The sequence below is a fragment of the Vombatus ursinus genome, unplaced genomic scaffold (assembly GCF_900497805.2).
Source record: "Vombatus ursinus unplaced genomic scaffold, bare-nosed wombat genome assembly UNPS02014832.1, whole genome shotgun sequence".
NCBI lineage: Eukaryota > Metazoa > Chordata > Mammalia > Diprotodontia > Vombatidae > Vombatus > Vombatus ursinus.
This window is the reverse complement of record NW_020954610.1, coordinates 49,264,610-49,283,596: the sequence shown is the minus strand read 5'-3', so window position 1 is coordinate 49,283,596 and position 18,987 is coordinate 49,264,610. Positions and strand designations below refer to the sequence as shown.

Sequence of the window (18,987 nt, the reverse complement as noted above, 5' to 3'; positions counted from 1 at the left end):
GCCCTGGAACTGTGAGGAGGAGTCCTCCTCCACTGCTGCCACAAGCTCTGCTATGCCAGTGCTCCTCCTCGCCCCAGGACTGTGACTCAGATCCAAGTATGGGCAAAAGCAACAGAATTCTGTCAGCAAAGAGATCCCTGTAACCCCCTTCTGATCACTTGTTCGATCCCCTTATTGTCTGTGGGTTGAGAGCTCTGGAAGCAGCCGTTGCCACTGTGGCCTCCACCACTGCCATGGCTACCACTCAGGGCTACGCTAAGGTCAGGGCTGAACCACATTCCTCTCCCACCGAGCTCTAACAGACCTTTCCCACTGACTTTCTAAGTTGTCTTTGGCATTTGTGGGTTGAGAAGTCTGGAAACCAACACAGGTGCCCATGGCTCAGTCCCCTGAGGCCTGCTTCAGGTTTTCTGGGACTCAGTTTTTGCTGGCCCAGCCCACACTGAATTGTACTCCTCTCCCAGCCTGGCGCAACAGACCTTTCCCATTGACTATCCAGGTTGTCTTGGGCTGGAAATTTGTTTCACTCTGTCTTTTGCAGGTTCTGCTGCTCTAGAATTTTAGACTCTTTTTACAGGTATCTGGAGGGGTTTTGCAGACAGTAAAAGCAAGTCCCTGCTTTTACTCCACCATCTTAGCTCTGCCCCCGAAGATAAGAAATTTTGAAAAACTGTTTGTACATGTCTCATCTGTTGTGTAGCACTGTGAAAGTCATAGGGATAACATTTTCCAAATAAACACATAAAATGCAAGTTACAATTAATCAGTGGTCAAGTCTGTCGTCAGGTCTTAACAAGCAAGTGTTGGCAGGTGAACAGGTCACGCATTGTCGGGAAGTTCACCATGCACCAGCAGGAATATATGTATGCAATGACTTGTTTACAAGACAATACTATACAGTTACATGACACAATACTGAGTCATCAAAATTTCAATGCAGGAAAAAAACCCACAAATTTACAATAAATTATTAAATTTAAAATGCGTCATTTAAAATTTTTTTTATTTTTTTTTAAATGAGACAAGTTTCAAAAAAACATTAAAGAGCTAAAGAAAACAGATTTCTAGGGGGATGCTGAGTAATTTTTTTTAAGGGGGCAGTAGGCCAAATAAGTTTTGGAACCACTGCTATAGAGGCATAGTCATCAAAACAATTTAGTACTGCACAAGAAATAAAGGTTGATAAGTGGAATACATCAGGTACACAATACACAGAAGCAAATGAGCACAGTAGCCTGCCTACTGTTTGATAAACCCAAAAATCCTAACTATGGGGCAAGAACTCACTATTCAACAAAAACTGGAAAGTAATCTAACAGAAACTAGGTACAGACCAATATATCACACCATTTATCAAGACAAGCTCCAAATGGGTACATGATTTAAACACAAAGAGTGACATCATAAATAAATTAGAGGAAAATGAAAGAAATTATCAGATCTATGAATAATGAAAGAGTTCATAATCAAACAAGAGAGATTCACAGAAGATAAAATGGACAATTGTAACTATATAAAATTAAAAAGATTTTGTACAAACAAAACCAAAGCAGCTAAAATTAGAAGAGAAGTAGGTAAATGGAAAAAAAAAATCTTTGCCACAAGTTTCTCTGATGGTTCAATTTTATGAAAAAAAGTCATTTCCCAATTGATAAATGGTCAAAGGATATGAAAGGAAGTTTTCAGAGGAAGAAATCAAAGCTATGAACAGCTATATTAAAAAATGTTCTAAATCACTAATAATTAGAAAAATGCAAGTTAAAACAATTTTGAGGTTCCACTTCACATTCATCAGATTCACAGAGATGACCAAAAATGAAAATGACAAATGCTGGAGGGGTGACTGTTAACCAGGAACTTAAATGCAATGCTGGTGAAGCTATGGTCTGGTCTAGTGATTCTGAACAGCAATTTGGTTCTTTGTACAAAAAGCTAATAAACTGTGCACACCCTTTGATCTAGTGATACCATGACTACACCTATATTCCAAAGAGATCAAAGAAAGAGAAAAAGGACCCATAAGTACAAAAATATTTGTAGAATCTCTTTTTGTGGTAGCAAAGAATTAGAAACTGAAGGTTGCCTATCAATTGCGGCAAGGCTGGACAAATTATGGTATATGAATCTGATAGAACTGTGCTATGATGAAACAGACGGTTTCAGAGAAATCTGAAAAGACACATGAACTGATGCAAAGTCAAAGTGAGCAGAAACAGGAGAACAATTTATATAACAACAACAATATTGTAAAGACAAACAACTTTTTTAAAAGACTTGAGAACTCTGATTAGCACAATGACCACTCCATAATTCCAGAAAACTCATGACGAAACATGCTACTCATTCATTTCCAGACAGAGAGGTGACAGACTCAGAGTGCAGACTGAGGCATATTTTTTAGAAGACATGGCTAACGTAGGCACTGTCTTTCTTACTATTTCAAACAGGGTGGGGTGCAACTGGGAAAAGCAGATGGGAAGAGAATACACAGAAGAAAATAAAAAGAAAGAAAGAACAAAGGAAAGAAACAAAGGAAGAAGGAAAGGGACTCCCTGAAAGCTAGAATAGACCAATCAAAAGTCAATGATTCCATGGAGCAGGAAGAAATATAAGAACAAAATCTAAAAATTGAATTAAAAAAATGGAAGAAAATGTAAGATATCTGATATGAAAAAAATAACTGACTGGGCAAACAGAACAAGACAACATAATTTAAGAATCACCAGGCTCCTTGAAAATAATGATTTAAAAGTCTGGACATTCTCTCTTAAAAAATCATATATGAAAACTATCCAGATGTATTAGAACCTGAGAGCAAAGTTAACAAAGAATACACCAATCACTCCCTGAATGAAATCCCAAAATGTTGCAAGTATACAGGAAAAAAAAAAAGTTCAAGTATCAAGGAATTACAGTTAGGATCACATAAGGCCTTACAACTTCTACTATTTCTAATATAAAATTCTAAAAGGAAAAAATTATAAGCTTACAACCAAGAACAACTTCCTCTAGAAATCTGAGTATGACTCCACAGAGAAAAAAATAGATCACCAATGGAATAAAAGACTTTTCAAGCATTTCTGATGAAAAGACTAGACTGAGCAGAGATGAGCAGAAACTTGGAAGTATAAACACAAGAGTCCAGAGAAACCTAGAAAGAAAATTTTTTTAATTAGTAATATAGTACTAACATTCTAATGGAGGAAAAAAAAGTGTCCCTTCAGAAGGTGAATGTCTTCAAAGAGCACCAAGGAATTAAATAAGAAAAAAGAAATAGCCTGGGAATAAGTTGATTATGTTTTGAGGTTTTGCAGAGGAAACAGAGGTGGGAGGGTAAAAGGAATACACTAGTTTAGAAAATGGAAGAACGAAGTGGAACATGCTATTTTTCTTAAGTGATGTTCATGAGAAGAATACACAAACATGGAGAAATGGGTAAGCAAAGTTTTTGCTCTCATCTGAAATGGACAAACAGCTGAATACACAGTTTGTTATAGAAATACACCAAACTCAACAGGGAAACAATAGGGAATAGAAAAGTAGAGTTAAGAGAAAGAATAATACTGCAGAGGAGTAATCACAAGCAAAAAAACACCCAAAAAACTTCTTGATCCTGAATGGATTAAAAAGGGGGGGAAAAGGAAAACAACTAAAATTTAAGGGGTTGCCTTAGATTGTCTCTTAAATAAGTGGAGAATGGGTGAATAAATTGTGGCATATGAATGTAAAGGAATATTAATATATCATAAAAAATAAGACCCTTTCAGAGAATGATGGGTGATATGAACATATGTAGAGCACAACAATTTATGTAAGGACAACAACAGGGTAAAGAAAAACAAATTTGAAACATAAGACATAAGAAAGCTTAGCAAGACATATGACACATACATAACATAAGAATGCTGAGTAATGCAAATATCCAATGATGTCCACAAAGGACTGATAATAAAATAGCCTGTCAGAGCTGTGATACAAGGTAAAGAGCCATACATTTTTGGACATGACAACTATGTTCATGTTTAAATGATTATTCTCTTATGAGCTTTATTTTTTTCTCTTCATTTTTAACTGTGGAGGGAAATTAGGGCTAGATATGAGGGCCATTTTGAAAAATGTGCAGAAGACAACAAATTAAGTTCAGAAGAAAGCACAGAAAAGCAGACAGTTTTGAAAGTTAACATGAATTTATCAGATATTTTTGAAAGTCTATTCAAAACAATGAATGTCCAGATTCCATAGAGACAAAGAGGAATCTAAGTCACTGTGTACAGTAAAAAAAAAATGATGTTTCTAAGGGTGTGGCTTTCAAAAAGTAGTGATCCCACACCGTAGGATATAATTAAGACCTGGGTAGATTATGGATCACGGTGCCCATGGTGGTTATTCACCACCCCCCCATCCAAAGAAGCCAACTTTTTAAAATACTAAGTCAAAATCCAAAAATCCCTTAAGGAAGACAACCACAGTAAAAAAAATGTCACAGAAAGAGACACTGGTTGTTAGCACTGCAGAAAATAAATAATATTGCAGTACCATCTAGGTTTATTACTTTGAAATCTCCTTTTCTCAACTAATATTGTAGGCCTATTACCTGTCTAAATTTAGCCTACAGTAATAGAGGCATAGGGTCTAAGTTTTCATTAGCTTTTCTCATACTGCTGATTTAATCCAAGTTTGCAATCTACTAAAACTCCTATATCCTTTTTTATATCAATTGTCACCTAGCAGCCGGCTAATCAAATATACATATATAAATATACATACACACATACACTCACACACATACACACACACACACTCCCATAAACACATAATATGGGGGGGGGTGTCTGTTTCTGTGTCTGTGTGTAGTACGGAATTTAAAGGCTGGGTAAGAATTTAATAGGTGAAGAGAATAGTGAAGGTAATTACAGGCATAAGGATTCACATGAGCAGAAATATGAAGACAGCACAGAACATCTTCTGTGCACAGGACAGTCCATATTTTGGGGACAGAAAGCTGTCCAGTTTGGCTAGAGCACAGAGTGGGTAGAATAGAGCAATACATTAAGTCTGGAAAGTTAGGTTACAATACTCTAAAAGACTGAATACAAAGGAAAGGTGTTTAAAGTTTGCTTAGAAGAAATAGAAAGCTACTACATCTGCTTTGATAATATGTCAAGTTGTAGCTCTCTTGTTTTACTCCCAAATACGCACACATACAATTAAGTGGAGAAGAAGAATGGCAGTTACTTCATTTCCATTTATACTGTGGTGGAACTTATTTACTACTAGCAATTCCTAACATGAAAGAAGTTTCCTACTCTTTACCCTCATCTCCACCACCAACACCACCTTCCAACTCAACCTTGGATTCCACCCCTGGGATGCCCTGATGTGATAGGGTGAGCTTTCACCTTATGTTGCTAGCAACCAGGTCTCTAAACTGCTTACACATCATGTAGCTGGGAGCTTTTTGTGGTCACTCAATTAGAATGTAAGCTCATTAACAAAAGGATTATCTTGCCCAAATTTGCATATCCAGTACTTAGGACAGGTCCTAAACATTGTACGTTCTTAATAAATGCTTTCTCTCTATATATAGCATCAGCGTATGACAGTGAAATGAAAATACTGCTGAAAATGAAAATTAAGAACTCAGGGCTTTGGAGATCTTGGAAAAACAAGTATCATACAGTTCACATCCATTATATTGATAAAGATGACAAAAATGATAAACAATGGCAGAACTGCAGAAATAGACACACAAATGCATTATTAATACAAATGTGATTTGGAATTAAACTAAAAATCATTACACTATATATACTATGACCTAATGACACCACTAAAAGGTTATTATATATACCTCAATAAATTCAAAGAGAGAGGGAAATGTCCCATCATATACAAAAGAATTTCTTAACAGTACTTTTTATAACAGCAATAGACAGAACTAGAAGGAAAGTAGGTAGGTACCCATCAAATACGGAACAGATGAAGAAATTGTGGATTATCATGAAAATGCCAACCACTAAGAATTCAGAGAAACATGAGAAGACTTGTATGAACTGATGCAGAGATATGAGAATAATTTATTCCATGACTAAAATAGTACTGAGGGACTTCAGAATTCTAATCCATGCAGTAACCAATTATGACTTCAGCAGATATAACGGTAAAAGTTGCCTCATTCCTAATGGCAAAACAATGGGGGACAATGGAACATACAATAGGTACATTAGTATGTATGTGCAGACGTGGCCAATGAATCAATTTGTTTTGCCTGATATTTGTTAAAAAGCAAAGGTTGAAAAGGCAGAGAGAGGATAATTGAGAAGTTACCATGATGGGTTTTAAAAAAGAGTATCAGTAAGACATCTGTAAAAACAAATATTAAAGAAATATTTTTGGGGGGGCAGCTAGGTGGTACAGTGGATAGGCCCTGGAGTCAGGAGGATCTGAGTTCAAATCCAGTGTCAGAGCAGACACTTGACACTTAATAGCTGTGTAACCCTTGGCAAGTCACTTAACCCCAACTGCCTCACCGAAAAAAAAAAAAATACATACATACATACATATATATATAGAGAGAGAGAGAGAGAGAGAGAGAGAGAAAGAGAGAGACATAATATTGTCAGTGTTGTATCATATATAAACAGTTCAGGAAATATAAATACAGCAAACCTTCACTTTTTGGTTCTTTTTTAATTTTATCTTTTTCTCAATTACATGAAAAACAATTTCTAACAATTGTTTTTTAAAATTTTGAATTCCAAATTCTCTCACTCCCTTCCCTCCCCCCTCCTTGAGAAGGCAAGCAATTTGCCTTAGACTGTTGTTATTCAGTCATGTCCAACTCTTCATGACTCCATTTGGAGATTTCTTAGAAAAGATACTGAAGGGGTTTGTTATTTCCTTCTCCAGCTCATTTTATTGATGAGGAAACTGAGGCAAACAGGGTTCAGCGACTTGCCCAAAGTCACACAGCTAGTAAGTGTCTGAAGAAAGATTTAAACTTGGGAAGAGGAGTCTTCTTGACTTCAGTCCCTGCATGCTATCCACTTTGACATCTAGTTGCCCTTCTATAGATTATACAGCAGCAAATCCTCATTAATTTGTACTCTTAACAACTGAAACCCTGAAAAATTCCTATCAGGTCAGACTGAAATTTATCTTGGTACTTCTTAAGAGTTTGCTAAACAAATCAATACAAGATTTTAGCAAAACATTCAATTTACTGAACAGAAGTATCTCAGCATTTTAACCTTTTATAAGAGTGCAATTATATACTAATTAGAAATAATTCTAGCTTATACATCCAAATTCTAGCATAAATGACCAAAACAAGAGAAGACTACACTGCTGAAAGGAGCCAGATAAATGCTCCCTCCTCTGCTTATTTTGGCTGTAAATACTTGGCTTAAAGAGTCAAAAAATCTTAACTGGCAGGATACAGGGCACACATTTGTAACATTCATCTTGAATGCTGGCAATTCTTTGCTCTCCTTTATATTCTTGGAGCATTTTACTAAAATTTAAAACATAATATTTTTAGGTAAGTTGCTCCATATAACCTAAAATATTTTCCATACAATATACATACTTAGATTCAAATTGGTTCTGATTTTTTTTAATCCTTATGACGAATATAGGATGAACATGTGATTTCTTAAATTACTTATTATACTTATCAAAGGACACAATATGTTGCTTAACTTATTTTTTCTATTCATAAAAGTACATAGAAAACATAGTATAATTTTGGACAAAAATGCTGTAGCTAAGCCTATAGCAAAATTACAAAAAGAAAAAGTTTTAAAGAACAAATGTTAGCATAATCATGTAAATATAAACCCATGTTTGAATTTTTTAAACACCTTAACATTTCACTTTTTTCTTCCAAATTAAAATGTTTTAATAACTTCTCAGTTTTATAAAAAGATATTAAGGAATAATCTGAAAGAAAATTATATCTTACAACTATAACAGAAACCTACGTAAGTTTATAATGCAAGAAGAGTGCCAACGATGACAACTATATAACAGTTTCCAAATTAAAGCTTTGTGCATAATTAAACAAGAAACATTTTGACCTACAGCAAAATAAAATCTATGCAAAAGGTAGTTTGTAAATATTTTACATAACAAAATAAGCAGTTTATTAGATAACTGCATATAAAAAAATCAGTTAAAGCATGTAATTGGTGCACACTAAAAATATCATTAATGGTGAGAATCTACAATCCTTGTAAAAACTTTCATGTATGAGCTCAAATATACTATAAAATTTAGGGGCAACTAGGTGGTGCAGTGAATAGAGCCCCAGCCCTGGGGGGGTATATATATTTTATATACATATATATATATAAATATATATAAATATATATATATATAAAATAAATATATATTTTATAAATATAAAATAAAATTTCTTCAATATAAAAGTTTTATAGCATCTATGTAAGTCTCATACTTATGTGGTACTGTAAAATCAATGTTATTTGCAAGATTAGTTCTAGAGTGAATATTTCAGAGAACTCTGGCTCACATTAGCGAATAAACAGCTTATCAAATTTACTGCTCTTTCGGGGCAGCTAGATGACACAATGGATAGCGCACCCAATCCTGGAGTTAGGAGGACCTGAGTTCAAATCTGGCCCCAGACACATAACACTCACTAGCTGTGTGACACCAGGAAAGTCACTTAATCCCAATTGCCTCACCAAAAAAAAAAAAAATTACTGCTCTTTAAAAATGCAAAGAAAAAGACCTTTAGCATGCAACACAATCCCAATTTATTTAAAATAAGGGCAACAACTTCTTTTCATTGGTGAGGTGCAGGAGCAATGGGTACAGATCATGGCATATCCTGCCAAATGTGGTTGATGTATAAGTGGTTTTGTTGAACTATTTTTTTTTTAACAAGTGAAGGCTCACTATTTGTGGGAAAGGTATATTCAGAAATTAGTGTGATGTAAAAACAAGAGACATCAATAAAATTTCAAAAAGGGATGAAACAAACCAAGTATTTAAAGAGCAATTAATATGTTTTATAAATATAATCAAGAACTCAACTTTCTCGAAAAAACAAAAGAATATATAACAAAGAGTTCCACATAAAGATAGTTAGGATGGGTCTAGTCAAATGAGAACTATAGGTACGTTTTCAAAGTAATATTTAATATAGAAAGACTATATAAATTAAAATGTTTTCTGAAAAACAATATTTTCTCTTATCTGGAAAGCTGACCACTTAAAAGTGATTCTGAAAGAAGCATACTCTGTTTGGCCCATATACTAAAGTAGGCCTGCACAACCTGTGGCCGCCAAAGGATTTCAGATGACCCTGGAAAAATGTAGAGGAAAATATCCATTACATTTTTTGCAGGACATAGAGGAAAACATCATTACATTTTTTCAGGACATCCGAAATCCTTTGGCATTCCACAGGCTGTGCAGGCCTGTACTAAAGTCTACCAATAGCAAATCACACAGGTGAAAAACACCAGAGAGCTGAATGGAGTTCTAAAGTCCTGGTTTATATTTTGGAATTGCAGCATATCTTAAATATTAAGTGAAGAAAGAGAATCAGAATTAAGCCCAAAACATGAAGGTAAACTTATTTCATTCACATAGTTTATTTACTGGCACTACCATCCATCACCACCAATTCTTTAAGATCATATTTTTAACGTTAACACCAATGTGTTAAGACATAAATCTTGTTGCTGTGAAACCTTCTAACCACTCCACCCCCCTCCACACACACAGAGTGAAGATAAACTAGATCAAAGAAGAGAATAAAAAACTCAAAATTTCATTCCTTTTTAATACTTATTTTAAAAGTATTTCTTACCTCAAAAGAACTATTCAAAGTTTTTCTTCTGTTACATTCTTCTTAGCACGTCTATTATGAACCTGAAAAAAAAAAGAATCATCATCAAAAGAACTGCAAATTAAGATTTGCAAAGTCTATTTTAAGGTAAGAAGCAACCTTACTAATCATTCTTTAATGTTTGTGTAACTTAAGGAAGCTCAAAGCAAAAGTGTTTTTCTAAACAATTTTGCCATTTACATGCTCAAAAGTTCATAAAGCAACACAATTATCATTCTTTAAACATATAAGACACACACCTTGGGTCAAATAAAATATTACTATTTAAAACATTAACTAGTTAAACATTGATAAATTAATTAGTAAATGTAACTAGTAAAACATTAAATAGTTAAAACACAAAAGGTAAGTTAGACCTCCAAATTGAAATTTTGAGCCTAAAACTAAGTCACCTCATAGAAATTATCATTCTCACACTTGGGATTTTTCAAAGATTCTTTTATTTATAAATGACCATATCTCTTGGTAATTAAACTGCCAATATATATTGCCAATATATATTCCAGGAATGGTAATTAGGAGCCATCAATTGACAAAATCCTTCATGTGTAAAGGGAAGAAGTCAGACTAAGTAATTCCTGAAGTCCCTTTTAGCTCCAACATATTATGATTCCATTAAACATGTTTTTATAGAGAAAGATTACATATATAATTTTTAAAATATATAGCTAGCATCACGGCATAGTAGAGAGAAAATTGGCCTTGCAGCCAGGAAGACCTAGTTTCAAGTCTAACCTACACTCTGTGACCCTATACAAGTCACTTAACCGCTCACTGCTCTAGAAAACTCTTTAAGATTGTAAGTTGCAGAGAACCTGCATTAATAGGAATCCTCATGGAGATTCCTTAAACTAATGAAATCTGTCAACACGCAATCACAACATCAGGAGACTTATGTGAAAACCATATTTATTACCAGAGAAATGAACATGCACGTGAAAACCAAAGAGTTCACAGTCCTTATAGAAGTTTTCATATTTATGACAGTACAACAAAATGAGAAGAAAACAGAAGGGGGCATGACACAGGAGGGGACAGGTGCAATAAAGGCAAGGAAAAGGACAGGAAAGAGAAAAGCAATGGCAAAAGCCCCATTCTTTTCCTTTGGGAACTGCCAGACTATGAAGATAGAAGGGTCCACTTATCTGCAATGGACCCCAGCTGCACAAGCATTTTCTCAGCCTGACACAGACTAGTTGCTGCCTGTCTTGCCTCCCAAGGACACATAGGGAATCTAGCTTGTGGGTGAAAACAACAAATTATGTCAGCTGCAGGGGGCTTTGTCCTTGACACATTCAGGGCCTCCTGCATGCTCTGGATCCAGTGTTTCTGCAAAACATGACAACTCAAAAAGACAAGTTCAGTGGGCCTCTTAACAGCCTTTAACAAATCCTAGGTCTTCAGAGTCCCTATCCAAATAGCTGGCATTAGACTAGCCTTGAAAATCAGTTTTTAAACATGTCAGGGATTTTTCTAAAACAAGTATAAGCCACAGAGACTAAGTGCTACTGCCCTAACCGTTCATTCTCCAGTTGCTTTACCTGCTCCTCTTTTCAATGCTTTTGCTCAGGATGTCCTCCAGGAATTTATGGGTTTTTTTTATTAATTTATTTTGATTTATCAACAATCACTTCCATAAGCTTTTGAGTTTTAAATTTTTCTCCCTGTCCCTCCCCAAGATGGCATGCAATCTGACATAGGTCTACATATACATTCCTATTAAACATATTTTTACATTAGTGATGATGTAAGGAAGAATTAGAACCAGTAGGAGGAACCACCAGAAAGAGAAAACAAAACAAAATAGAAGAAAAAAAATAGCAAATAGTATGCTTCAATCTGCATTCAAACTCCACAGTTCTTTCTCCTTGCATTGCTGAGAAGGGCTAAATCTATCAACGTTAGTCATTGCACAACGTGGCTGTTACTGAGTACAACGTTCTCCTGGTTCTCCTCATTTCACTCGGCATCAGTCCATACAAGTCTTTCCAGGTTTTTCTGAAGTCTGCCTGCTCATCATTTCTTATAGCACAATAATATTCCATTACATTCATATACTATTCCCCAACTGATGAGCATCCCCTCAATTTCCAATTCTTTGCCACCACAGAAAGAGCTGCTATAAATATTTTTGTATATGTGGGTCCTTTTCCCATTTTTATAATCTCTTTGGGATACAGCCCTGCAAGGGAAGATGACACCTGCAACTCTTGAGAACTGCATTGTTACTACACCACTCCAAAGAGGTATACCTAAAGGGGGTGGGTACAAATTGACTTCGACACAACGGAAAGAAAAATCCAATCAAGTGGGTTAAATGGATCCAAGCAAGTGGATTAATCTGATCCAACCAAGGGACTGCACTGGGAGAAAAGGAAAGGAGGCAGACAAGGGTAAAGTACACTAGAGTAAAAGGCACAAAAACCCACCACAGCAGAGGGAAAGAAGGGAGGGAGATGAGCACCACCTGAACCTTACTCTCATCAGAGTTGGCTCAAGGAGGGAACAACATAATTAGTTAGGTACAAAAATCCAACTTGCCTATAGGCAGGAGAGAAAAGGGAAAAGAAAAGGGCCCTCCAGGACTTTATGAAGCCTTTCCTACTGGTTAGTGCTCCCCCCCAAATAACTATGTATTTAAAGGTGAACAAATTGTACCACCCCAGTAGAACGGAAGGTCTTTGAGGGCAGACTATTTCACCACCGTGCTTGTAACCCAAGCAATCAGCAGTGCCTGGGTACAAAGTAGGTGCTTAATAAAGGTTTACTGATTCCTATGAATAAGGAAATCGTAACAGCAGTGAGTAGGTATTTTTCAGACTACCAGGCCAATGTATTCATTACTTAAAATTTCTCTTATTATACCTTTAAGAAAGCTGTGTGATAAGTTCTCTTATTTGAAATTCACAAAGACAAAGTGACTCCAGCAGCTCCCTAATGTCTAGTGCCAAACACAAACTCTGGTTTTGCATTTAATGCCCTTAACAATCTGTCCCTAACCTACCTTTCCAATCTCATATAATATCCCCCTTCACACAACTCTATGGTCTTACTGCTCCTTACCCATGGCATTTCATTTCTAGCCTGTACACTGGCTGCCCCTGAAGACTGGATCACAATCCCATCTCACCTCCCTAATTTCCTTAAGGACTCAGCTCAGACAATACCTTTTATGTGAATCTTTTCCCAATTCCCCTAGCTACTAGTATCCCTCCTTGCTCCAAAATCAGCATACATATTTTGTATATAAGTGTATCTTTGTATCTACAAGCCATACTGCTTCACATTTATCTTTATGTCTCTAGCACAGTGCCAAGTACAGGTAGGTGCTTAATAAATGCTTAGCGATTGATTCATTTGGTGGATGTAAAGGAACGGGATGCCATCTAGAAAAAAATCATGCAGATGCTCCAAAGATTCCAACTCAGCTAAAATGCTGAGCTATGGATTGACTAAGAGAGATGTGAAAAGGCAGAAGTTAAAGGTATAGTTAAATAAATTATCCTTCTGAATTTCTACATTAGCCTTTATGGCAAGAATTTTATTTGGTATTAATATTGATAATCTCTTTCTTAAATGGGTTAGGACCTCATTCACTGTACCTCATATGTGGTCCTAATTCTGGCTCACCACTAATCTTAACTTTGATTTCCATCACCTGTACAATAAGGGACCAGGACTAGATAATCTTTAAGGTCCCTCTCAGTTCTGAAATTATATCATTTGTACCTTCTTCCCCCCTCCAAATATATATCTTTTACTGTTGGTGAGTTTGGTTCTTTGGTAGGAACAGGAATGGGGTTGGGATAGCAAAGAGAGCCTATTAAAAGAAGCAGCATTAAGTAAAGGAATATCTAGTAATTTGGGTTGAGGGGTACATGTAAACTTCATTAAAATTATTTACAAGCATTACTAGAATAAGAATGAAACCAGAAGCTGAAGCACCCAAAGACCACAAAACCTCCTGTGGATTATGTGCTTCTGACAGATTAAAAACAAAACACTTGGTTCTTAGTGCATTGGAAAGAACACTCAGAAGAATTAGGTTCGAATTCTGGCTCTGCCACTTACTCCCTCTATGCCCCTGGGCAAAACACCTAATTTTTCCAGGACAAAATTTCCTCATCCGCAAATTAGATCCAAGAAGCTGATCTTTAAGGTCCCTTCCAGCTCTAAATCTATGACCTACAATTTTCATTTAAAAAAATAAAAAAGAAAAATGAACTGTGAATCACTTAATACTAGTTTCAAAAACAGTCTTGAAAGGGTAATTCAGTATCTAAGAATATGTACATTTGTTAATGTCCTAGAAGTCTCTGGATTTTTGAAAATGAAAAAATAAATTCACTTCTCCACTAGTTTTACCCCAAAATATATTAGTGACACATTTCTTCCATGAAGTTACTAAGTACTTTATTTTCTTCTGAATGTTTTCCAAAATGGTTCACACATCTACAAACACTGAAAACAACTGTTTAATAGATATAAGGGAGGGAAAATGCTACAGGAAATCTTCAGAACACTGAGATCTATTTCAGGTGCCATGTCTGTAAATATTACATATCAACACAAAGCAAATGTGTTTTGGGCAGTTTCTCTTCTATATACCTGGATATACTTACTGAAATGTTTTGTAGACTACACAGAAAGATTACCATGAAAATTTGTAAAGTTAACCATATCTCCCAGTTTGATGCCTGTCCTATCCCTTTATCAGTGTGCTGTGATTACTTTCACAAAATTATCATTTGACTAATGTTGAAACTGGCATAAGTAGAAGTAGTAATATGACACTCTCCTGCCCTCCCTTCCTCATTCAGTTAGAATGGTACTGGCCAGCTAGAAGTAATGGAAATAAATGGCTCTCAACTTCAATTACTTTCCAACTCAAAAGTATTCAATTTATCTGTACACTACTTAAAATATCTATATTGGCAACAACATAGATACAAAAATTATCAAGTCAATGAATAATAAACATCTTCAAGCAAGCAGCAACTTATTCTGTTTCAAAAATAGAAACTTTCCAATTTAGATTTAAATATTTAAATTGTATAAATATCACCATCATCAGATGAACTTGTTTAATTTTACCTTTTTTTTTTATTTTTCCCCATCAACAAAGTCAGGAAAGGTGTAAAAACTTTATTATATTCACTAGGAACACAATTTTTAAAATAAGCAATTGCATGAATTTGGATTTTAATTTGACAATTTAAATTTATGTTGTGGTTCTCTCCTTGTTCTATCTCCAATCACTTAAGTCTCAAAATACTTAACATCATTAAGAAAGGATTTCCACTAAGCCAAATGTTATAGGAGATAACTTTCCAGTCTCTATGGTAGATACCAGTAAATATTATGCCAATGTACCAAGATGGGCCTTTTCTAAGTCGGCCCTACAGAGGCAACAGAAAAGGACTCTAAACAATTTTTGAACATTTATGTAAGCCTTTTCATTATGGAGACTTAAAAAAAAAAACAAACCACCACCACTCTTACCAATGCCAGCTCATTCTCTTCTGTTACTCCCTAACAAAAAGGTAACATAAAACTGAGATAAAGATTATTCAAAAGATGTGAAAAAAGCTGGGAAATTTTTCCATTTCATTTGCTGGGGGTTTCTGTTGAATTCCACTTTATAGACTCCCTTCCTCCAAGTCCCAGTTATCGAAATCACCAACAGTCCCCTACAAATCTTGTCCATTTCTACTTAATCCCTGGGGAGGGCGGGGGGGGGGGGGGGGGGGGGGGGGGTCGGCAAAGGATGCCAACACTGGTATGGTTTTGGCTGGATTTCAAAGAACCCAGATCAGATAAAGAAGCTGCTTTCAGACCCTGCTTGGTTGTTGAGGAAAAGTCTACTACCTCTGAGCAAACAACCTGGGCATAATCCTGTGCAGCTGTGAGCCGTCCTGCCGAGAGTCAATTCTCTGTAGTGCAGTCGATGAAATGATCGAGGGTGTTGCCCATAAAGTTAATAATGACAATAATAGCGCTTGATCCAGAATGGCCTTGGAGCCAGGAAGACCTAGGTTCAACTCCCACTGCAAATACATAATGTGACTTGGGTAACCTAAGACTACGTACAAAAATAGGGGTGTATGTGTATATTTATATGTATATACTTGAAAATGCATATATACATTTATATAAATACACACAAATGTTGCAGAGAAGGTGCCGACCTGAACTGGAAGAGGGAGTTTCCTCACCAAGGAGTTCCCTATACCAGTGAAATCACACGTCCAAGTCCGAATCTCCTACAAATTTAACGCAGCTTGAGGTCATTTACCAAAAAAGTTTGTGACCCTCACTGAGATGTGATAGGGTGTCGGAGGGAGGGGGCCGCCCCGGGTCTGGGAGCCCCCTCCCCCCTTACAGACGGGGTGTCGGCAGCACCGAGGCACGGAAAGGGGAGGGGCGGGCGAGGGGGCCCGCGGGGAGGCCCAATCCCCGGAGATCGGGGTACAGTAAGAGCAGGGGAGATACTGGGGGTCAGCGCCCCCGTCTCAGGGTCCCGCCGAGGGAGAGAGGAAAGGAGGGAGGGGACTCGAGTGGGGGCGGAGGGCGGCACCGCCACGAGGGAAGCAGGGTAATTGGCGCCCCTCCCCGGCCCACGCCACCCCCACGCCGCCTAGGCCACGGGCGGTGAGAACCCCCGCGCACCTCCCGGGCCGCGTCGCTCGCCCCCACCCCAGCCCTTCACCGCCGCTGCCGCCGCCTCCAACTCACCTCCCCTGCCACCCCCGGCCGACGCCGCCGTCGCCGCCGCCGCCGCCGCGGGATCTCGCGAGACTTCCCCCCTCCTCCCTCCGCTACCTCCCGGGTCTCCCATCGTCCCCCCTCCCCCAGGCCCAGCGAGGCGTCCCGGGCGTAGTGGGCGGCTCCCGGGGCCTCGCGCCGCCCGCACCCCTACACAGAGACACACACACACACACACAGACACAGACACAGACACACACACAGACACACACACACACACACGATTTCCCCTTCCCCCCCACCCCCGGGGTTTTGACTACACTACTTCCCTCCCTACCTCTTCTTGTTTGCATCCCTGTGGCCACAGGTCATCGTCTCCCTTCCCACGCCCCCAACTCACCCGAGAAAGTGGGAGCGCAGGTGCACGCGGTTTGAGGTTTGCCCGCCCCCTTTCACCGTTTGCCCCGCCCTCCAGGGGGCGGAGCCAGCTGGGTGGGGGCGGTAGGTGCGTGGGTGTAGCAGGAGAACGAACTCCTGAATCCGTGATGCCCAAACCTGTGTCCTGCCACAGAGGTTCTTAACCTGAGTCCACGGACCAGAGCTTGGACGGGAAAAAAAAATACATATTTTCACAAAACTCTAAGTGAAATTTAGCATTTTCTTCAATTATTTAAAAAACAAAATTCTGAGAAGGGGTTTGCAAGCTTCACTTTCAGACTGTCAAAGGGATTCATAACATAAAAATGTTAAGATTAAGAACCCCTGTCCTATTGACTTTAAGGATTAATATAATGGTAATAGAACTGTGGATACATTTCTCTGTCACTTCTCACTTCCACCATTTAAAAAGAAAAGAAAAGCACAAATAAAATATGCAAGGGATTTAACCTTGATTTAACTCCTAAATTTCCGTGTACAGGTCTTTCTTCCTCATTGCTTTCCATAAGCATTCAATATAGGACCTTATGGGACATCTTTTCCATTTCTCTTTCTCAGAACAAGACTGCCCCTAAACCATCTCAGAGTCAAACAGGTATGTATCCTTCATATTATTGTACCTTCTCTTTTCATTAGCTGTTGCAGAAATTAGCCCTTTCCAGACAATCAGGAGTACTTACAACATGTAAGTACTAGAACTTACCTAGAACTGAACATTTTAAATGAATGAAGTCTTTGCCTTTTCTCAGAGAGTCACAGATTACTGTGACCCTCTTTTAATATACTTTTAATAAATGGTATTACCAAAATGTTTATCATAGATTTATAATTTAATGCAATTCAAAGAACATTAAATATTTACTCTAGGCATAGTACTGGGCTAGATGCTGGCATAGATATAAATTTTTCATGACATTAACTTCACGGAGTTTATAGTTTGATCAGGGGCTATGATCAGTACACAGATAATTACAATGCAAAATATGCCTAGTAAATGCATTAGGTGCAAAATAAAGGGGTCTGTGAGGTTAAAGGTACTAAAAAACATTAATGAGGGGATCAGGAAAGACTTTATAGAGGTGACAAGTTGATTTGGATAGGGATTCAACAAACAAAAAGATGATTGGAAGACATTCCAGGTATAGGAAACAATGCAAACAAAGGCAGGAAAGCTGGCAGTGCTTCTTAAACTGTGGGTCCTGATCCCATATGGGGTCACATAAATGAATGTGGGAGTCGAGAAAAATCTGGCAACAGTGAAAGGTTTCTGAATGTGCAATGACCGAAAATTAATTCAAAATCAAACACATAATGAATCCAAGGTGTTTCTGGCAGTGCTTGCCCATCAAGGAGCTTCACTGCAGCCTTACTTCTGAACACACTACATGTGCACTTTGCCAGGTCATACCACACAATGCTGCCAGAAGCACCTCTGCTCATATTCGAGGCTATTATATGTCATGAATTGCAGTGTTTTTACTATACATACAAAATAATTAAATGAATTTTGGCTTGGGATTAGGACAGAACTTCCAATAATTTCTGAAATGGTCCTAAACATACTTCAGCCATTTTGTACTACGTATTAATGCAAAGCAGTGTTCTCAGCATTGATGATTATAAAATCAAAATATCAATCAACTCTGAAAAATGTTGAAGATGCTCTGTGTTCTGCAGTATCCAATATTCCTCCAAGATTTAATTCTTTATGTAGAAATAAACAAGCACATCCATCTCATTAGTATGCAAATTTGCTTTTGCTTTTACTAAATGGTAATATTATATGTATGCCAAAGAATTGTTTTAAAATAACTTTATGACCTGGGATGACCTGCTGTCTAGTCAGCACCCTCAGATCTACCCCACCAGAAGCATTTTTCTCCACAGGCATAGAGTAGAACAATGGGGAAGGTGGTGTTGCCTGACAGCCTAGCCCTCTCCAGATAGCAATATAAATTGACTTA

The 18,987-nt window shown here is 37.5% G+C and overlaps 1 protein-coding gene across 7 annotated transcripts in view; it reads right to left on the bottom strand.

Moving 5' to 3' along the window:
- The window catches only part of MRTFB (myocardin related transcription factor B), a 253,599-nt gene extending 236,587 nt beyond the window's left edge, over nt 1–17,012 (bottom strand). For 3 of the 7 annotated variants that reach the window (XM_027839252.1, XM_027839251.1, XM_027839255.1), the window contains exons 1-2: nt 16,923–17,011; nt 9,842–9,903 (exon numbers count right to left, since the gene is read on the bottom strand). The gene's annotated coding sequence lies outside the window, so the exon portion shown is untranslated. Of the gene's footprint in view, nt 1–9,841; nt 9,904–16,615; nt 16,643–16,922 lie in introns of those variants that run through there. The other 4 variants (XM_027839253.1, XM_027839256.1, XM_027839254.1 and 1 more) reach the window with 3 other exon arrangements.
- Between the last annotated feature and the right edge of the window lie 1,975 nt (nt 17,013–18,987).